Consider the following 19,767-nt stretch of genomic DNA (forward strand, 5'->3'; position numbering starts at 1 on the left):
AGCTCAATTGGCATGACACAGCTTATAAAGACAATGCTCTACATTCTACCTTGGTGAGTAGTGTCTGGGGTCTTAAAAGCCTTTAAGCAGCCATCCAATATACTCCACTGGTCTCATCCTTTCGGGAGCAAGGGAGAATGAAGAGAATAGGATACAAGGAAAAGATTAGTCCAAAGGACTAATTGTCCACAGCTACCAAGGCCTCCACTGGACTGAGTCCAGTACAACTAGATGGTGCCCGGCTACCACCACTGACTGCTCTGACCAGGATCACAATAGAAGGTTCTGGACAGAGCTGGAGAAGGATGTACATCATAATTCTAACTCACAAAAAAAGACCAGATTTACTGGCCTAAAGGAGACTGGAGAAACCCTTTTAGCTCAGTGGTGTAGTTACCTCCGAGGTTCACTGTTCAGCCTGGGAGTCGACAGCCCCGTAAAACCAAATGAGACTAATGAGGTACAGGAGTCCAGTGACAAGGGCCAGAAGGCAGACGGGACAAGGAAACTGGTGATAGGGAACCCAAGTTTGATTAAGGGTATTGTTGATGTGTCGTGAGATTGTTAACCATTGTCATAGGGCAACATTGGTAGTAACTGTTAAAGGAGAAACTATTTTGTTCTGTAAGCCTTCATCTTAAGTGAGAATAACAGCACAATTGGAAGAGCGTAGTCAGTGTCACTGAACTGTGCATGTAGAAATGTTTGAAATGGTGTATCTTTGGCTATGTGTATTTTCACCAAAAAAAAAGGTTGAGAAGTAAGAGGGTTGATATGTTGTGGGGTTGTTAACCAATGTCATAAAACAACGTGTACTACCGTTTTATGGAAACTATTTGTTGTGTAAGCCTTCACCTGAAGTACTATTAAAAAATAAAAAAATTACAGACAATAAGAGCTTGGATATGCCTGTCACAATTAAAGAAGTTTGCACCCTCTGAGTGGACTGTGTAACCCACCAAAGCCCTTAAACTGAATTTTAAATAGCTCCAGAATGGGAAGAAGCCAACAGCCGAACAGAAGCCTTCTGCCCAAAGTACCGGGATCAGGCCTGTATGAAGCTGGTTGGAGTTCCTAATTGTTGTATCTAAAACTTTCACAATGCTCCTTCAACCTTTAAAGTGATTCCATGTTTGTTATTTTGTGGAAGTAAACCTTTGCTTATCAATAGTACACACCACTTGTAACACACCGTTAGTGATTGATTTTCCATGAAAGATAAAATTTTACTAGTCATAGACTTATGTTTTATATTGGTCACCTTTGAAATTGCCCTATTTCTCAAATTATGACTGTTCAATTAAGTGGTTCATGTCCTGTGCTAACTTCAAAACTTTGTTATATCTGTTCTCACTAAGTATTTTAGCTATCTGTATTTTGTTCATAGTTATAACAATGATACAGACTTTAGTTCCACATACTCATATGTTACTTACTAGAAGATTCTATTTCATTAGAGCTATTATTTGCATGTTAGCAGCCTTTATATACTTCTTTTGGGTAATTTTCTTGCACTACGAAGCTTACCTCAAGTAATCTTCTAACTCTGTTCATAGTTGAAGTTAATATTTGGCATAAAAAATGCCTTTGTTACAATGTCCCAAGGAATAGTTAGTGCTGGTATTCTCACTGAATGTTGGAATTGTCATTCTTCCTCAAAACCCAGTTTTGCTAATTCTGATTCTTTAGCATCCACCATGTTGAGTTTTAGTTTCGTACCCAAAGCAAAGATTAATCCCAACATCACCCCTAAACGAGCCATACATTTTAGACTGTAGCATCCTCCTGGATCATTGTTCCAAGCTCAAATAGCATGCTTTAATTTAACCAAACCCATAACACATAACCAGGTCATAGAGTGCTGACATTTTGTTTTGCAAAATGCAAGAGTGTTCGTGTTGGCCGAATTAACTGTTTGTCCCAACTTGGAGAATTCCCCGATGCTTTGAGATTTTATCAAGTAAGACAAAAGAATTCCCTGACTGTAAGAATAATGACTCATCCCGTCTTTGTACTAGACTCTAAGACCCTTTAAAGATGAGCCAGTTAAGGGTCCAGGACAGAGCTGGAGAAAAATGTAGAATAAAATTCTAACTCACAAAAAAGACCAGACTTACCAGCATGACAGAGACTGAAGAAACCCCAAGAGTATGGCCTCTGGACACCGTTTTATCTCAGGAATGACGTCACTTCTGAGGTTCACCCTTCAGCCAAAGATTAGACAGCCCCATAAAACAAAACAAGACTAATGGGGCACAACAGTCCAGGGACAAGGACTAGAAGGCAGAGGGGATGGGAAAGCTGGTAATAGGGAACCCAGGGTTGAGAAGGGACAGTGTTGACATATCGTGGTGTTGTTAACCATTGTCATAAAACAATATGTGTACTAACTGTTAAAGGGAAACTATTTGTTCTGTAAACCTTCATCTAAAGTATAATAAAATAGAATAAAAAATTAAACAAAAAAATAAATAAAGATGGGCTGGTTATTCATTTGTAACAATTCCTTAACAGAACCTTGGCTTGGAAAAGTAAATCAAAATATTCGCTTCCCACATAATTATACCCGAAACAACAAGTCTGTGCCCCTTGTAGATATGTATTTTTATATGGGGAATCAGATTATCCCACTAAAGGAAAGCAGACCCAAGCAATGAACCCTACGCTTGGGCATTGCCCTGTATAGACAGATGGAACATAATGTACCAGTTTATCTTGGGACGTATAGGCATCCCCCTGGATAGTCATTCATACAATGAGAGTGTACATTGGATCAATGATTTAAAATTGTTAGAGAAGGAAATAATAAAGAGAGACTCAATTGACAATACAGTAATAGAAAGATCTGGAGATGGATGAGCTCTCCTCCAAGATCTCTTGCCATTGGTAGGCATCCCAGATATTGAAAAATCCATTAGTAATCTCTCAGCCACCATGGAACAAATAAATTATAATATTGCTAATGGGATGGCAGCTCAGCAAAAATCTTTAAATTCTGTTGACAAAGTACTCTGGATGACATAACAGTTCTTGATTTTTAATTAGCCCAACAAAGAGGCATTTGTGCTATAGCCAATCCCTCCTGTTGCTCCTTCTTTGGAGAAGTGGAACAAGATATCAGGCAAATTCACCAGAAAGCCACCTGGTTACATGTTTCTGATACAGGATCAGGGTTTTCTCTTACTGATGTGTTTAGCTGGCTTCCACAAGGAATGGGAGCCTGTATTAGATCAATTTTGTTCACTGGATTTATGATTTTAATGATTATCGTCATCATAATTGGCAATGTTAAATGTTGCATGAAATTAACCACCTGTGTTTTGACTTCAAGAGCTAACGTGGTGCCCATGAAAAGGATAATGTATATGAACGCCATCCAGGTTGGGGATGATCTTGATGAAACCCTGCTTGAAGGACTGAAAGAATAAGTCAGCCCTTTGTGCCTCTAGTCCATTGTACCTGACACAGTTGCCTCTTTCCCTACCTGTTTTGAGACCCACTGGAGTATCTCCGTCTAAAGCATGGTAAAGTAGGGAAAACATTGCAGAAGACAAGTTGCTTCTTTGTAGGTGACATGAGACCGACATGCCCTAAAGAAGAGAACTCCAGGATGTCAGGTAAAAGAAAAACACTCAGTGGAGCCCAGTCACCATTGCTGTGTAGCATCTGAAGTCTTAAATATTTGATAATTCAGGCATTCATGAGAGGAAATAACAGTAGCAAATATGCCCATGTGAGGGAGATTACTTGCTTCATCAGTGATCAAAGGATGCTCTATGAGATCTTTGATGAAAAGGAGGGAATATCTCAGAGGAAAACAAAAAAAAAAAACTTCCAGTGTAGTCAGTTGGACAGAGGCATAATATGCTGACTATGCTATCTAATTTTAATCTGGATTTCTAATCTAACAGCTATGTTTTTGAGAAAACTATGTTTCTCCTCAGTGGTAAAAACAAGTGTGGGAAACTATATGCCCCAAGGAGTCTTGACCAAGTGACTATCTGCACTCTTCAAAATTCACGTACTTAGGAAGAGTGTTGTCTAGGTGCTGTTGCCAGCAAGGTATTTTTGCAAGAGAGACAAAGAAAATACATGTAAACATCTTGTGACCACTATCTAAAATCCTGTGAAACTATCTGTAATCTCTACTTATAGCTATTAATAATTAGTAACCAATCAGTGTTTCACAGCTATACCCTCTGAACTAATAAGGTAAGTTTCCCTCACCTCACAAGATCTCATGTCCAGTTCCCTAACAGGAGATGCATCAATCAAGAATAACCTGTCGCTGACGCCTGCTGTAGCAGTATAATTATCCCTGATTAAGATCCTCTCTTCAGACACCACTGTCTCATCTCAATGAGCTGTGCTGTTTCCAGTTTGTACTGTAATCTTTGCTTGGAATAAACCTCTATAATTTTTTTCTTAAACAGACTTGGTTTTCTATACCACAGCAACATGAATCATATCCTGTGTATCAATTCCGTGTCAGGCATTATATGCCATTTTCAGGAAACAGATATAGTAAGTTATAGAACTTATCCTCAATGACCCTTTGATGTACTGAAGAGGAACGTCACTTAAACAATTTCAGTATATTGAGTACCTATATGCAAAGTGCTCTCAGAACGTAAATGGTTGATAAGCCTGCCTGGGTTTTAGCAAAAGATACTTAAGAGAAGGAGACATTTAGGGTGAGAACTGATGAATGAGAATTTGCAAAGTAGGAAAAAAAAAAAAAAAAAGAGAGGGACCAACCATGCCAGAAAGAAGCAAAGTGTTTGCAAAGACAAAGAGGCATGCAAAGTATAACACTGGGGGAGGGCAGTATATTCTTCAGTATTTTGGAGAGCCCAACATGTAGAAAGTGAAGAGAGATGTGGCTAGATAGGTCCAGCGAAATATCACTTCCTTGTACGTCATGCAAAGGAGATTGCACTTAAGTTTATAGGCAATGGGAAATCACTGAAGTGTTTTTAGCAATGCAGTGACATGCACATTTTCAATGAAATCACAAATAATTCTATGGGAAGTCAACTGAAACTGGAAGGAAATATAGCTAAAATAATCAATCAGAAAATGTTTCAAACAATACAACTGGAAGGTGAACGTGAACCAGAGATTAGCAGTAGTATGGAGAAGAAGTTGGATTCTGGAAGAGATTGCAAAGAGAGAAACCATTGGCTTTAGCAATTACCTGGATGAAGAACATGAAAGCAAAACAAAGCAAATGTCTAAATTACCCACCTAGTTTCTGACTTGGTGGATGATTGAAAGGTGATTTCATTCACTGAGATAAGGAATACAAGGATTTAAGTCCATTTGGAAAAAAGCTGTTGAGTTTAGTTTTGCATGTTTTTAAGAGCTCAGTGAAAAATGCAGGTGGCAAGATTTAGTAATCAGTTAGATATATTTGCTTCAAATACTGAAGAAATATCTTCACTGAAAATGAACCTATTGCCATCCAGTTGATTCCAGCTCATAGTGACCCTATAGGACAGAGTAGAGCTCTTCAATAGGGTTTCCAAGGTGCGGCTGGTAGGTCTGAACTGCTGACCTCTTGTTTAGCAGCCGGACTCTTAACCACTGCACTACCAGGGCACTGAAAATATTCTTTTGGAAATTATGGAAAGGTATACAGTGAAAACAGAAGGTGCCTGCGGAAACAATACATTTAAAAGGCATGCAGAAGGAGTGATCATATGATGGACATCCTAGGAGTTATATAAAAGGGTCCAGATGAAATTGGGGACATGAGTTGCTATAGATCACAAAACTAACAAAGGACTGGATTAAGATTTGAACAGAGGTCTGTTTTCTTGGAATGCACGCTCATCCCCTCGCCCTTCATCCTTCATCTTTTAAGAGTCAGATACCAGCTGTGGAAAGCCTACCCTTGCTTAAAGTCTGTGTGAATCATACATCCTTTCTATATACATATACCAAGTTTTTTTTAATACTGAATTTCCATTTTCACCTTGTTCAACTCCCCAAATAGACTACAGATATACAACATAGGAGACTAAGACCAGAATTTTATCATCTCTGAAGGTACAGCATCTACCACTGTGCCTGTGATTGCTTATTCTAATAAGAACTAATAACACCATGGTCAGGCACTGTTCTATATGCTTTAAATATATTTACTCATGTAATCTTCACAAAACCCTATGAGGTACAAAATATTATTATTCGTACTTTACAGATGATGAAAGTAAAGCATGAAGAAATTAAGTTTTAAGGAACTTCCCCAAGATCATACAAATGTTAAGTGGTGAAGCTGCAGTTCAAACCCATACAATCTGGTTCCCAAATCTATGGTGATAATGATTACACTGCACTGTTTCTCTGTGCTGGATTTGTCGTGCTAAGCATTGCACCTTTCCCTGGATATATTTTTTCACGCATCTCGTCATTCTATACCTTATTCCTTCTACTTAGAATCTTTATCTTTTTATGTTCCTTTTCTAGGGACTTCTATTTTTTTTAACTTTCAGTTCAACCTTTATTTCTGTTGTGAACTTTCCCTTAACTCCTTGAAGTAAATTTTAGGTATTTTTTCCTTGCCTTTACTCTCATAACCAAAAAAAAAAAGAAAGAAAGAAAGAAAAACACTGACATCCAGTTAGTTGATTCTGTCTCCTGGTGACCCCATGTTGTTACATAGCACAGTAGAACTTCTCCATAGGGTGTTCTTGAATGTAATCTTTATGGAAGCAGATTGCCAGGCCTTTCTTCCACAGTGCTGCTGAGTGGATTTGAATTGTCAACCTGTATGCTAACAGTTGAGTACAAATCATTTGCACCTCATAGCACTGCAAATCCATATTTTATACCCTTGAACTCAAAACATTACGTATATTTATATTTTTCTCATTTCATAATGAGAATTCCATACTATTCTTATAATGTTAAAATAAACGGCCCATTTTTTGACAGATAGTATTCAGTTTACGAATCTTAATTGAACAGAAATAGTAGGCAATCTAATTTAAAATAATTAAATTATAAATAAGATGATAGCCTCCATCAGATAAGCATAGGTTAAACTAGTTTTTTTGATGCATTAAAACTAATATAGTTAAAATTCTCTTTAAAATTATATAATTTAAAATGTTCATAGTATTTTTCATTGAAGTTATTTTAAATAACTGTTATTTTACTGTTTATTTAGTTTTATTCAGAGATGAATAGCAATATCAAAGCATTAAGGACTAAGAATACACATAGAAAAGAGACACTCTGAAATTTGAGTTTTACACCACATATGTGAAAGGAACCTGTAGCAGTGGGTTTTGTACTATGTTAAACAGTTTGTCAGGACATGATATAGTGCCTTTCCCTTAAGGAGTACTTTCTTTGTGGCCTGGGATGACATAAATTAGGTCTGCCACATTGTACAATTTCAGAGGCACTACCGACATTGTATTCTATGTGCATCAGGTCCCTGAAGGTTGTTTAACTCGGAAGCTTAAATCATCTGACAGCTACTATTGTTAAGTTACTACTGTGTACAGAAATCTTAACTTACATACACTTCGGTAATGATGACAGGAATAGAAAACGTAGTAGCCTCTGCCTACGAGCAGATGCTCGTGTATGTATTTGTAGAGGAGCATGTATGCAGGATGAGTTTATTCATAAGGTTTATTCGTGAGATTAAGGTTAATATTTCATCTATGATTTATTTTTTGTTTGTTTTTGACAATTCAAAACTATAGAATTAGGAAACTGATCAGTGATTTTCTGGGTGCACAGGTGGAAGTGGAGATTGACAAAGGGGAATGAGGCTGCGTTCGGGGATGATGGAATTGCTCTAAAACTGGACATGGAGATGCTTTCACTTCTGTACGAATTTATTAAGATTCTGATTGAACTGTAATTTAAAATGGGTGGATTTTATGGTGCGTAATTTAATCTCAAACTGATTTCAAAAGATAGTACATATAACAAAAGTCACCCAAAATTTTGTTTCGGCATAAATACGATAATAGAGGCAGGAAGATCTGGCCAGAAGAGTGGAGAAAAGAAAATATGAAGGAAAAGTAGATGCCTAAGTATGGGAATAAAATGGATTCTCCAGAAATTATGAGGTAGAACTTGGTAGAAGGATGCTGGAAGAAAGAGCCTTCACTCCATCTAGCATATAGAGGAAATCATTGTGCACTGCATCGATAGAAGTAAAAACAAGCTCCTCATGAAGAGTAAAAAAAGAATTCGTTATTTTGTGTACTTATGTGACATTATTGAGTAGCAGAATCAGTGTAAGTCTAGTAAGATGGAGACACTTGAATTCTGTGGGCAGAGAAAGTGACACTTCCTATTTAGATTAAATTCAGAGTACTTGAAGCCATTTGTAGTGATCCGTACCAAGAAGGAACTAGGGAATAGTGAGATGTCAGTTTGCAAAGCATTGCCAGATTTCTCCTTTTCTCTTTGAGCAGAAACGTGCATTTAGATGGAGATGGAAATTTCTGCATTTTAGCAGGAAATGGAGAAAGAATAAAGTATTTGCCTTCATGACTTGACTGATAGGACTTTGGGGAAAATACGAATAAGCTCATTGTTATACACATTCTGACTGGAACACGGTGTATTGTTGAATTCTGCCAAACGGGGGCGCTGTTTAAGCGTCTATTTGCTTCATTGTGCAGTGGGGTGATGGTTGTTTTCCTAAGACTGCGTCAGTGGTGTTGACTTTTCAGGCTATTGTCCAGGTTCATGGCTGCTGTTACTGAGTGAAAGAACTACTGAGTGTGTGGTGGACATAGACTATCCTCATCTGGATATGATCCATCGCTTCCCCCAAAATAAGCCAGTACAGGGTCAGGGAGTAGGAGATCCTCTAAGACCTATCCCAGCATAGCTTCCAGGTTTTATTTTTTCTTCAGAAGACTCCATATTGTCTTTCACCTTTTTTTTCCTGGTGAGAGTCTTCTAAAAAAAAAAAAAAAACCGTGATACTTATGCCAGTGAGAAAATACCAAACAGATTTGCAAATTTCACTGCATTTTCCCCATTATAGGATAGTGTGAGTCTAGATTATATTCTACAAAAATATAAATATACTCAGCATGGTTGAGAGATTGGAGTCTAGATTCAGAGTGTCAGAATCCTGCCCACAACACTTACTAGGTCCATGGGCATATAAATTATGATGAAATATCATTACCTGCCACCTGGGATTATAATGCTCACCTCTTAAAATTATTGAGAAGAGTAAGAAAAATAATATTGGATAAGTAAATAAATAAATATAAAAATAAACCTTTGAGTGTTATCTGTTACACAGGAAGTGCTGTACTTCAGATGTTCACACTTACCTGACCTGGCAATATATAATATGAACACAAATGTTCATTCTCCTACATGTTTGCTGGCTGTGGCAAATGATCATCTGCATGATTAATGTGGAATACTGCAGAAACATCAGAGAGGCATTTGATCATGTAGTGTAACCTATCTGAGGATATGGTAACACAAAACCTTGTTGTTGTTTTTGTTAGTTCCCATTGAGTCAATTCTGACTCATGGTGACCCCATGTGTGCAGAGTAGAACTGCTCCATAGGGTTTTCAAGGCAGTGATCTTTCAAAGCAGATGGCCATGCCTATCATCCGAGGCACTTCTGGGTGGGTTTGAACCATCACACTTTGGCTAGTCGTCTAGCACTTAACCACCACCCAGGGACATGGGGGGCGATTTAACAAGGGTAGAAGAAAATGAGAGATTTCTCTGAAAGACCTAGAAAGCCACACTTCTCTATCTCCCTGCCTGTATTACATGAATTGAGCTTAGTTAGATGCCAAGAAATTCTGCTCTAACTCTAATTGCAGCTACTGAGACAAGCTGCCTTTCCTGGTCCACCCAAGATAGATTTTCTGCTATCCTAATTCTCCAAGCAGGGAGTTTTTCTTCTTCTGGTCTACCACGCAGCCAAGTTACTATTTAGCTAAATGAATGTAATCACACAAGTTGCTTGCTTGATGTCATTTCTCTCTCCTTCATCCCCAATCCCAAGACCCCTGGGAATATCTGAAACGCAAAAAGAGAAATGCTATAATACCAGTGGTTATGTTGGTATTTTAATTGCTATAAAACAACATCAAGTCAATGTTTAGTGCAGGAATTAACAAACTTTCCTGTAAAGAGCCAGATAGTAAATATGTTAGGTTTTGCCAGTCATATAGCCTCTGTCGCAACTATTAACTTTGCTGCTGTAGCACAAAAGCAGCCAGAGACAATATGTGGTTGTGTTCTAATAAAACTTTACTTATGAACCATGTTAAAATGTAAAACACATTCTCAGCTCACAGGCCATACATAAGCAAGCAGCAGACGGTCATGCCTGTGGGCCGTGGTTTGATGTTCCCTCGTTTAGTATGTGGAATGTACTCATGCACATTGCCTCTACACGGCCAAACGCCTTGGCCCACCACCTCACCAAATGTTTCAGAAACAATCCCTTTACCACCTCAGTGCTGTGGCACCTACTCTGCCCTCCCAAGTTGCTCTGATCCTCACCTTTCTCCGACCACAGGACAAATCAGTATCAGTTGTATGTGTGTCTATTACTCACCAGAGTGAGAGGACTCTGAACATAGAGGAAAACAAAAGTTGTTTCTCTTTCACTTCAAGGCAGTACTTTTTCTTTTTACAGATCTTTCTCTCATTAGGTCTTCTCAACTGAAAAGAAAATCATATTCATATACTTCACCACACTCCCTATCCTATCAAACCAATGAGGTTTTTGATCATGCTGTTTTACCACATCTCCAATATTTTATCACAAAGGCTTCTTGGTAACTGTAGAAATTCTGTGAAGGACCTGGTTTGGTGCCATCTTCTCGCTGTTAATTGAACACAAAATCCTGCTGCGTTGCTGTTTTCTGCCACTGACTTTTTCTTAATTTATGAGAACAGACATCCATCTTCTTCTAAAACACTTACATCACACTAAAGTACTCTGTCTCTATAACATCTTGCTTACTGACCTGTTAAGTGTTCAAGGAAAAATGTGAAAAAAGAATGTATATATATCATGCATGTCTGCTTGGAAGTGTCATGCTTTAGTGAAACTTACAGCTTTCCCCTTCAACTTAAGTGCAGAGAAATGATTGGGTAGCATTTTTGCAAATTTTCAAATAAAATCTATGTGATGTGTATGGTGCAATTGGGGGCTAAATGTGCTTTTAAAATTATTGGAAACTATATATCATTACTCTAGCAGGACATCTATCACACGATCAAGCTTTTATTGGAAATTCTGACACCAATTGCCTTCCCTGGAATACTCTGAAACTCTATTTTAAAAGTAGAATAATAGCAATGATATTACAAAAAAAGATAAAAATGTCTTTCATTATTATCAACCCTAATGAAAATATATAATTATATTTCAACAATTATTCTCTAAGTAGTGTGAGTCCTAATTTTAAATGTATCTACTTTATTATCATCTACTAACAGCTCATTTTAAATACCAGAATAAAACTCAAAGAAAGTGCAAGAATGTTAAGAGTGAGAGAAATGATGAGGTTTCAAAAAAAGAGAGACTGTCTTGACTCCACAACTTATTAACTGTATTCAAAAAAAAAAAGAAAATGAAACCAATTGTCATCCAGTCAATTCCGACTCATAGCAACCCTGTAGGAGAGAGTAGAACTGCCCCATGGGGTTTCCAGGGAGCGGGTGGTAGATTCAAACCACTGACCTTTTGGTTAGCAGCTGAGCTCTTAACCACTGCACCACCAGGGCTCCTTTAACTGTATAGTCCTAGTGAAATCACCTAATAATCTTCAGTTTTCACATTTGAATATGAACTTGTTATCAGAATTATAGTTAATATGAAGAAATAATGAGTGCTATGTGTGAAAAATAGTACATTTGACATTAATATTTGTATTAGATACATATATTAAAAATAATGAACTCCCAAATCCAAACATCATATTTATATCTATAGACCATTAGAGCTGCAAAGGGCCTTAGAGGTCTAAGTCCTTTTATGTTAGATGTAGAAACTGATGTATAGAGATAGGAAGTGACTCATCTGAGCTTGTCTAAAGAACTAGTAGCAAAATCTGGTTTAACAAAATGGTTCTCAGATTCCTGATTCAATGTTCTTTCTCTCTATGCTATAACTGCTTTAGGATTAAAACAAAAACCAAACCAAACCTGTTGCCATCGAGTCGATTCTGACTCATAGCGACACTATTGGACAGAGTAGACCTGTCCCCTAGGGTTTCCAATACTTGCCTGGTGAATTCAAACTCCTAACCTTTTGGTTAGCTGCCATAGCTCTTAACCACTACACCAAGGGTTTGTCATATTTAGCAAATACAAATTCAGGACTCACAATTATATTTGAAATTAAAAAAAAAAAACTATTTTTTAGTATAATTATGTCCTATACAATATCCCAGATATTACATAGGACATAATTATACTAAAAATTATTGTTGTTTATCTAAAATTCAAATTTAACAGGTCTAAAATCAATATGATTCTATTCTGTTCCATTCCAACACTAACTACAATGCAGTCCTTCTGTGCCTAAGTACTTGGAGTTAGGGCCAAAACTTCACATGGGGGGTCAGTCCACTAGACTGAAAAGTCTGTCCAAGATGTCAGACACCAGCTGCAAGTTCAGAGGTTCCCAGGCCACCCGCACTTCTGATCAACTAGCTACAAATTCATGGGTTCCTGCTATCCCCTCAGGACACTAACCACACACTCAGGGTTCCCAGCTCATCCACACATCTGATTTGCTGGTTGCAAATTTGACAGTTCTCACTCTCCCCTCCCCCCATCCCAATATTTCACTAGAACAACTCACAGAACTTGAGAAAGTGATACACTTATGATTAAAACCAAAACCAAACCTGTTGCCATTGAGTCCATTCTGACTCACAGTGACCCTATAGGACAGAGTAGAACTGCCCCATAGAGTTTCCGAGGCTATAATCTTTATGGAAGCAGACTGCCACATCTTTCTTCTGTGGATTGGCTGGTGGGTTCAAACTGCTGACCACTTGATTAGCAGCCGATCACTTAACCACTGTGTCACCAGGGTTTCTTCTTATGATTAAAGTTTTGTTATAAAATATACAAATCAGGACCAGCATAAAGAAGAGGCATACAGGGCAAGGTCTGGGAAAGTTTCCAACATGGACCTTCTGGACATGTTATCTTCCCAGTGCATTAGTGCCTATCACCAACCAAGAAGTTCACCCCAGCTTCAGTGTCCAATATTTTTATTGGGGTTTTATTATGTAGGCAGGGGTATTGGAGTTCACTGGTAGAATTCTCACCTTCCATGCAGCTACCCGGGTTTGACTTTAGGCCAATGTACCTCATGCACAGCCACCACTCATCTGTCAGTGTAGGCTTGTGAGTTGTTGTGATGCTGAACAGGTTTCAGTGGCGCTTTCAGACTAAGACATACTTGGAAGCCTGGCAGTGGACTTGACAAAATCAGCCAATGAAAACTCTATGGATCACAATGGCCAGATCCCATTGTGCATGGAGTCGCCATGAGTCAGGCTGGACTTGCAACAGGTAATAGCAACAATATTATGTAGGTATGATTGATTAAATTATTGCTCACATGATTAAACTTAATCTCCAGGAAGTCAGTCTGATATCAAGTGTTCTGTGTGCTCAGCACCACACCCTGGGTCACCTTGTTAGCAAAAAAGATCGGGTGTGGTCTGAAGCTCTCCATGAATAATAAAGACGCTCCAGTCAATCTGAAAATTTCAAGATTTTAGAAGTTATATCCCAAGAACCAATGATAAAGACAAAATTATTTGGGTAGATTAATTTTCACCCCACAACTGGACACACTGTACTTTATCTGGCAACCCTATTTAGGATAATAAAAGGCAACAGTTGTACAAAATCTAGACATGGAACATGGAGTTTCAAATCTCTGCAAATCACAGCTTTGGTCAAACACTATCTCTCCTAGGGGAAATCCTATTCATCCTTAAACGTACAGCTCAGTGTCACCCAACTTTAGAGAGTTTCTTCAGTAGAAATTCACCTTTGATTTTTTTCCGTGCTAACAAGTCATTTCAATTACACTTTGTCTAGAATTAATCACATTCGTCCATGTACCACATGTTAGATGCATATGTATTTGTCTCCTCTATGCTGTTGTGAGCTCCTGGAGGATTTGCTATTGTTGTTGATCAACTATAAATGAGTGTATCTACAATGTGCTTAGTCAAATATCTTTGAAGCAACACTATATCTACACAATATCATTTAAAAGAGGAATTCTTAGGCTTAGTAGCTATGTGTCCAAGGCTACACCAACTTGATGTCTTCCTCTTCCATCATCATCATCATCTTGATCATAGTCATTATCATCAAGGAAGCCACAATTTATTATTGAGTGTTTACTGTATATCTCAAACTGTGATAGTCACTTTGAATTAATGTTCCTTTAAACTTCACAACAATCTGAATAGCGAAATTCCCATGGTTCTCACCACTTTTCCAATGAGGAAACTAAGCCTAGTGATTAAAATAAGAGAAGTTATTTAAGTTGTCCACAATTATGTAATGGGAAGCAGCAGAGCTGTGCTTCAAACACAGAGCCTATGTTTTGAACTACTTCTAGAATACGTATTTCTCAGCTTTTGATTTCAAACACTCTTGCAAGGTGTTAGCCTATTTAACATGACCAACACATGGAGACTTCTGACCCATAATTCACAAATTATTTTTACAAAACAACAACGGGCTGCCTTGTGTATGGCTAGAAAACACCTATTGGGTTAAATGCACTATTGTTCTATTGATTTCTTCCATCTATGGCTTAATGTGGTATTGTCAGTTCCTCAGCCATTTGAGGCCTATAATTGCACTGTGGTATATACACTATAACTCTTGTTCCTTCTTCCAAGAGAAATGTTGCTCATTTCTTTCATAACTAAGTAGCCTAAAGCCTCAGTGTACAAAATAATAATAAGCAATAGTACAGATATTGTTTACTATGTAGCAGGTGCTGTTTCTAATGTCATTGGTGTACAAATTAAAGTTCACCACAGTCCTCAGAATGTTGCTCTATTATCATACTTGTATTATAAATGAAGATACTGAAGCCTGCAGAGGCTAAATAAGTTACCCAAGATCTCACAGTTAGTAAGTGTCAAAATGGACCGACCAACCCTACAGAAGCCCTAGAGAGCCAGGATTATAGAGTTTTGTATGATCATCCAGTGCCCTGAAACTAAGATGTACTCTCTCTGGAGTGCAAAGCATTCCTCCTACCTATTTTTGCCACAGTTCATTACACTCCTCCCAGAGGAGAATATCATTGTATTGCGGATGATTAACAAACATTTCTCAGAGATTTTACTCCGAGTCCTCTATCCTTAAAATCCATGCCAGAAGCATCACTGGATAACTCTAAAGAACCCCTTTATTCTAATCCTCATTACTTCAGGGACCAGGCTTTCTGACTCAAATATTTCTTCTCACATTGGATTTCTTTCCCAGCAGTCTCCTTAACCCTGCTGCTGCACAGCCAGCCAGCCCCTGGGCTGCCTAGAGAGAACTAGAGGAAGCTGCATCCTAGGATAAGTCTGCTTATATTCAAACCAGGCCGTGGCTTTATGCATAAAACCTCAAGCCTTTTCAGTGTATAAGAGAAAGGGGAAAAACAACAGTTACCATGAAGTAGTTACTTCAAAGGAGAAAGGGAGTAGGTTGGAAGTAATTTTCATTTTTCAACTAGGTGTAAAATTAAAAGAACATGAACAGGTCGTTTTTGTTCATCTTACTGATTTTTGAAAAAATTCAGTTATTTGAAAACAGTTTTCCCTTGGAAAGTCTTTCAAGGACAAGATTTAATGATATTATGCTTAATTGTGTCTTTAATTAAAACTATAAAATCACAGCACCTTAAATAAGTTTATTGAACTAAAAAACAAAACAAAACAAAAAACAACAAACTATCATTTGAAGAAAAAAATGAATATACTTTCCTCATCTCAAAACCTGAAGACTGACATTTCTCTCAATTAAATATCTTTGAAATAATTTCCTTTTATATGTATATATTTGAGATTAAACTACATAGTCTCTTTTGAAAATAATTACAAAATTTAATTCTATATAATTCCTAAATCTGATAATTCTAAATGAGCAAAGTTATGTCTGTTAATCAATTTAATTTTTTTACAGATCATTTATATTAACTGGCATTTCGTCTTGCAAGTATAGACCATCTGTTCAACTGGCTCTCATTAAATAGTCTATAAGGTACTATGCTTGATTATGTGAAATTACTGTTCTTCTACTCTTTTTGACAAACAAAATGGCATTTGCACACAGTTAATCTTAAAAATTATTATTATGTATGTATGTTGGCTATAGGAAATACAGTAAGTATGTTCAAAACTTACGGCAAAATTTGAGATTCAGTACATTTTGATCTTGCTGCTTGTCTAGGTTGTCCAGTGACTTTTAACTGACCAAAACCCTACTTCATTTTTCCTAAAAGTGTTTATATTCTAAGTTATTCCTCTGTGGCCCCCTCCCACTTCCTTCCCTTTAATCACATTTTCTATTCCTTCAGTTTAGCTAATCAAAGGAAGAAGGTTATCTGATTGACTAAAATTACACTAGGGCATGAGTAGCTGGATTTTGCAAGGATATCGTATTTGAAAAGATGTTGTGTTTGAAAGGAGGCGAGTATATTATAAATGTCCATATTTTCAGCATTTATTTTTGTGTCTTACGTATGTTGTAGGCTGAAACTTTAAGTAATACAGGTTACCATATCAAGAGTTTACAGTTTTGAAGTGAGAATTAGTGAGGGTAAGACTAGCTATGGGGTCTCCTGGTGCCACCGACATTTAAGGGCTTGACTACTAACCAAAAGCTTGGGGGTTCAAATCTACCCAGAGATACCTCTGAAGAAAGGCCTGGTGATCTACTTTTGGAAAGATCAGAGGCATTGAAAACTCAATGGAGCATAGTTCTTCTCCTAAACTCATATGTTACCATTACTTGAGAGTAACTTTTAACATTCTCTGTAATGCATGACAATTTATAGAAAACGTCATATATGCTAAAGTGAAAGAGCCCTGGTAGTGCAATGATTAAGTGCTTAGCTGCTAACTGAAAAGTCAGCAGTTCGAACCTACCTTGGGAGAAAAGACCTGACAATCTGCTCCCTTAAATATTACATCCTAGGAACCCTTTGGAGCAGCTCTGCTCTGTCCCAGGTGTCCATGTGTAGGAGTCAACTTGACGAGACTCAACAACAACAACAGCAACGTGCTAAAGTGACATTATTATTATCTTTTTAATGAGGGTTATGTCATATATATAAATATATGTATGTTTTAATCCACCACAATGCTATGCCCAGTTAATGCCAAATACACAATTATGAAATATCTGTAAAATATGTAACACTTGCATTTGTAATGCAATGAAAGAGTTAGGAGCTCAGAGTAAGACTATACGCATTCAGAACACAACTTCACCACTTAGTAGCTTGTGGCCCTGAGCAATGGACTGTTCCTGTCTGAGTTTCAGTTGTTTCACTTGTGTAATGATGATCCTAATACTCAAGTGACTGATTTAATGCAAATAAAGCTCTTAGAACTATTCCCAGCACTTAAGAACTCCCTATATACAGTAAAACCTTCAAAAGCTGGAACCTGTGTAAGGTGGAAAATGGTCAGAGAAGGAAATCAATATTTTCCACTAAAATGAGTGACTGAAAAGTGGTAAGACTGCAATTTGTAAAAGATGGAAAACTTTTGAGACCCAGAAAAACATGGCAGTTTGCTCGAGTTCCGGCTCTCACAGATGTCACTGTAGTAGCTATTATTATACATTTATGTATAACTTATTATTTTCAGAAATTAACCAAATTCATTCTTTTCTTTTTTAATGTTAGAAAAATGTGGCTAGAGAGAAAATAAAAAGATAAGGAATGTAAAATGAAATCAAGAAAATAGAAATGTATTCTCTAAGGTCTAGAATACTCTAATAACTAGAATTTGGCTCTAAGAATTCTGCCAGCCAAAGCACAGAAGATTAAGTTAATCAGAGTGTCTTAGTTATCTGGTGCTGCTATAATAGAAATACCACAAGGGGGTGACTTTAACAAACAGAGATTTATTTTCTTATAGTTTAGGAGGCTAGAAGTTTGAATTCAGGGTGCAAGCTCTAGGGGAAGTCTTTCTCTGTTGGATCTGTGGAAAGGTCCTTGTGTCTTTTCAGCTTCTGTTTCTTGGCTCCTTGGAGACTTTATGTGCTGTGGCATCTATCTTCCCCCATCTGCGCTTCCTTGCTGAATCTGGTCTCTTACACCTCAAAAGAGATGGATTTAAGCCACACCCTACATTAATACTGCTTCGTTAACATAACAAAGAAAATCCATTCCCAAATAGGTTTATAATCATAGGTATAGGGGTTAGGATTTACAGTATATATTTTTGGGGGACATAATTCAATCCATAACAAAGACTTCGTAGGGCAAACTTGAGTTGTTTTCTTAAGAGAAGCATAGTTATTGCTGGTACTGAGGCCTAAATGTTTCCTATGAATTCCAATAAAGATATCATTGTGTAATATATCACATTGTGACATCATAGCATTTTTCTCATAAATACAACTTAGCTCAGGGGTTACAGCACTGGCCTTGTAAATTAGGGGTTGTGAGTTCAAATTTCCCTGGAGACTTAGTGAAAGTCTTTTGGAGCCCTAGTGGTGCAGGGTCTCTATAAGTCAGAATCCACTTAACAAGCTATGGGTTTGTTTTTTTCTCCCCAGTAATATCCCTTAAAGTAAGCTGAAAGGAGCCCTGGTGGTGGAAGGATTAATCGCTCTGCTGCTAACTGGAAGATTGGTAGTTTGAATCCACCCAGTGGCTCCACAGAAGAAAGACCTGTTGATCTGCTCCAGTAAAGATTATAGCCTAGGAAACCAGATTGCCATATCTTTCTCCCATGGAGCAGCTGGTGGGTTGGGCCTCGACCTTTTGGTTAGCAACCAAGCACCTTAACCACTGCACCAACAGGTCTCCTTATAAAACCTTATGACGTGGTTCTACTCTATCCCATTGGGTTACTATGAGTTGGAATCAACTCCACTGCATACAACAACCACAATGTAAGCTGATGATTTAAACTTGAAAGAAATTTAGTAAAAATGGCTTAAAAGGATCTTTACCAATGTGGCCTAAGAATCTATTTTCTGGGACACCTGGATTAATCCAGATATAAGTTTTAAAAATAAATTTTAAAATATCTAGATGTAAGGACAAACCCATTGCTGTTGATTCTGACTCATAGCAACCCTATAGGACAGAGTAGAATCACCCCATAGAGTTTCCAAGGAGTGCCTGGTAGATTTGAACTGTTGACCTTTCGGTTAGCAGCAGTAGCTCTTAACCACTACACCACCAGGGTTTCCGATGTAAGGATAATGCCCTCTATATTGTAACTTTGGGGAACCGCTCTCCCCCTCATTCTCAGTCTGAGTGGTTCAGGAGAGGCTGGCTTCAGAGTGAGCCCTAGAGTGGGCTCAAGACCCAGGCTTTCTCAGAGTACTCCGTCTCCCTGGCCACAGTAACTGGATGAAGAATAGCACCGGGCAAGACAAATTACATGGCCATTCCTAAGTTCAAGAGGGAAGGAAATCACAATACTACTATAAGCTGAGATGGAGAACCAGAAATATTTGTTGTTTAATACAAAAATTATCACAATAGTAATCTAAATTCTCTACAATTATT

This window comes from Trichechus manatus, unplaced genomic scaffold (assembly GCF_000243295.1).
Source record: "Trichechus manatus latirostris isolate Lorelei unplaced genomic scaffold, TriManLat1.0 scaffold00023, whole genome shotgun sequence".
NCBI lineage: Eukaryota > Metazoa > Chordata > Mammalia > Sirenia > Trichechidae > Trichechus > Trichechus manatus.